Below are 3387 nucleotides of genomic sequence, written 5' to 3'. Positions count from 1 at the left end.
TATTGAATTTCCCATGTGCAATTATTGATGGTTTATATTTTCTGATTTATGTTATTCGAATGGCACATAAGTTTGAATCCCAACTTAAAAAGTAAGGAATCAATGCACATAAAGGGAGCGGTGTCACAATGTAGTCATCGGTTCTGCGAGTTTGTAAATAACCTTGCACAGTTATTTACTGCCTACGCAATTCACATTTCTCGCTCTTTCTTTCTATCTCTATCTCTCTTTTTTTTGTTTTTTTTTTTTTTAGTGAAAAGTTATGCCAGGTAGGACAGACTGGATTCTGAGAGTTAAATTGATTTTCGAGCTGTCAATCCTCATAAAGAGAACGTCCCAAAGTGTGAATGGAGGGTGGTACAAAGTGACCTCTGAGTCATGTGGTTAAATGTTCAACGAGTAATCGGCATTTCATGCTGAAAAAAAAAATAGGTTTCTTGCTTCCCTACATTCCCTGTAAATAATGGAGCAGCAGGATCATAACAAAATCGGCCAATGTGAGCAATGCAATGGAGTGGTAGATCCATCCTGTTCTATGTCCTTTCTCTCATTAGCTGTTTGATCCTATTCATTCAGTTATGTTCCCCCTCAAACTCATTCTCCTTTTGAAACCATGTTTCCTGTGGAGGGTACAGTCGAAATGCTAAAGAAAACTTGCTTTCCCCAATGTTCATAGCAGCAATGTCTGCAATAGACAAACTGAAGGAGCCGAGATGCCTTTCAACAGAAATATGGATAAAGAAGACGTGGTCCATATATACAATGGAATATTACTCAGCCATCAGAAAGGATAAATACCCAACATTTACATCAACATGGATGCAACTGGAGGAGATTATACTAAGTGAAATAAGTCAAGCAGAGGAATCAATTATCATAAGGTTTCACTTATTTGTGGAACATAAGGAATAACATGGAGGACATTAGGAGAAGGAAGGGAGAAATGAAGGGGGGCAAATCAGAGGGGGAGACGAACCGTGAGAGACTATGGACTCTGAGAAACAAACTGAGGGTTTTAGAGGGGAGGGCGGTGGGGGGATGGGTTAAGCCGGTGATGGGTATTAAGGAGGGCACGTACTGCATGGAACACTGGGTGTTACACGAAAACAATGAATCATGGAACACTACATCAAAAACTAATGATGTACTGTATGGTGATTAACATAACATAATAAAATTAAATTAAAAAAAAAAAAAAAAAACTCGCTTTGCCTAATCCTGCATGCCCATGATGTCAGGAAGCTGAAACAGTAAACAACAAAGAGAGTGTTCCTCCTCTCGATTCCTTCATTAACGGCAAGATCCTGATCATTGTTGACATCATTGTTTGGTATCCAAAAGCCATTTAGAGCTTTGTGGTATTTTGCTAAGGCTTCCATAACAAAATACCACTAACTGGGTGGTTAAATAACACACATTTATTTCTCAGGGTCCTGGAGGCTGGGAGTCTGAGATCCAGGAGGGGCTGAGGTTGGGAGTCTGAGATCCAGGTGGGGCCAAGGCTGGTTCCTCCTGAGGCCTCTCTCCTGCGTGTGTAAATGCCATGTTCTCCCCATGTCCTCACGTGGTCGTCCCTCTGTGCATGTCTGTGTCCTCATCCCCTCTTCTTATAAGGACCCCAATCCCATGGGTTTAGAATGCACCCTAGTGACCTCATCTTACCTTAATCCCATCTTTAAAGGCCCCATCGCCAAATACAGCCCCATTCTGAGGTCCTGGAGGGTGAGGGTTTCAACATATGAATTTTCTTTACCGATTCCTCTTGTGTGTAAATACTTGTAAACTGGTAAAAGCCAGTCCTTTGGCATATATTTTATGATCTTGAGGTAAAAGTCATTTCAGCTCTCCATAAATTCCACGGAAAGTAAGAACAATCATGGGAGAGAGATGTTGATGAAAAAAATTTATAATAGTAGATACACCTGTTTGCCAGAAGACACTAATTCTGCTTCCTCCACTCTTGGGTAATACTTTGCAGAAGGAGAAACATTCCATAAGAATAAAAGTGCATATGGATTCTCTCTGCTTCTTGGAGTTCCTGTCCAGCAGGTTAAGAAATCTGGAAAACCAATTCTCTGGCTGTTCAACTAATTATTGTGACAAAAATATGCATTTGTGCCTCTCACCCCAAACACTTTTCAGAAGGCAATCCATTTTTTAAAGAAAAATTTAAGCCAAGTGTTTGCCATTAACTCAATATCCAAGTTAAAAAAAAACTCTGTGTTTTGAGTACAGACCATTGCTAACTAATTTGATTTTCAGTATGTTAATAAAGACATAGCACCTAAGTGACTTGCCAGTTTTAAGCAGTTTCTCAGGATCTGGTTAAGTCTTTAATTTAAGATCAGTTACTCTATCAGGGTACTCTCCCCAAGGTTGTTCTGATTCCCCGTTGCAATTCCCATACAGCCTGGGCTGGAATGGTTAGCCATGAGCACTTGTGTCCAAGACACCCCTTATTTCATGTCCATGCTGTCCTGTTGGTGACCTGATAAGAGGTCATTTGCAAACTATTGCACTTTTGGTTTTCAAAACTAGTGGCATCGAGAAAGATGAGATGAACTCACACAACTTAGTAGCAAGAAAGCAAACAACCCAATTTAAAAATGGGCAGAAGACATGAACAGGCATTTCTCTAAAGAAGACATCCAAATGGCCAATAGACACATGGAAAAATGCTCCATGTCACTCAGCCTCAAGGAAATGCCAATCAAAACCACAATGAGCTATATCACCTCACCCTGGTCAAATGGCTCAAATCAACAACCCAAGAAACAACAGGTGTTGGTGAGGATGCAGAGAAAGGGGAACCCTCGTGTACTGTTGGTGGGAATGCAAACTCTTGCAGCCACTCTGGAAAACAGTATGGAGGCTCCTCAAAAAGTTAAAAATAGAAATATCGTACAGCCCAGTAATTCCACTCCTGGGTGTTTTATCCAAAGGGACAGAATCGCTATGTCAAAGAGATATCTGCACCCACATGTTCATTGCAGCATTACTGACAAGAGCCAAGACATGGAAGCAACCTAAGTGTCCATCGGGGGAGGAATGGATGAAGAAAATGTGGTCCATGTGCACAATGGAATATTATTTGGCCATGATAAAGAAGGAAATCCTGCCATTTGTGACAACATGGATGGACCTGGAGGACATTTTGTGAAGCCAGACAGAGAAAGACACATACTGTATGATCTCACTTACATGTGGAATCTAAATACAAGTGAGACTCATAGAAACAGAGTAGAAAAGTGGTTAACCAGGGATTGGAGGTAAGAGTGTGGAGGAAGACTGGACAGTGTCCAGCTCCTAGTTTTAAACCTCAAGGAAAGATTTTTCCCAGGCTTTCTGTTGGAGGTGAGCCTTTTCTCACTCTCAGAGAAATGATGA

This window comes from Leptonychotes weddellii, chromosome X, assembly GCF_054177405.1.
Source record: "Leptonychotes weddellii isolate Sample4059 chromosome X, ASM5417740v2, whole genome shotgun sequence".
Classification (NCBI taxonomy): Eukaryota; Metazoa; Chordata; class Mammalia; order Carnivora; family Phocidae; genus Leptonychotes; species Leptonychotes weddellii.
Note: the sequence above shows the minus strand (reverse complement) of the source record.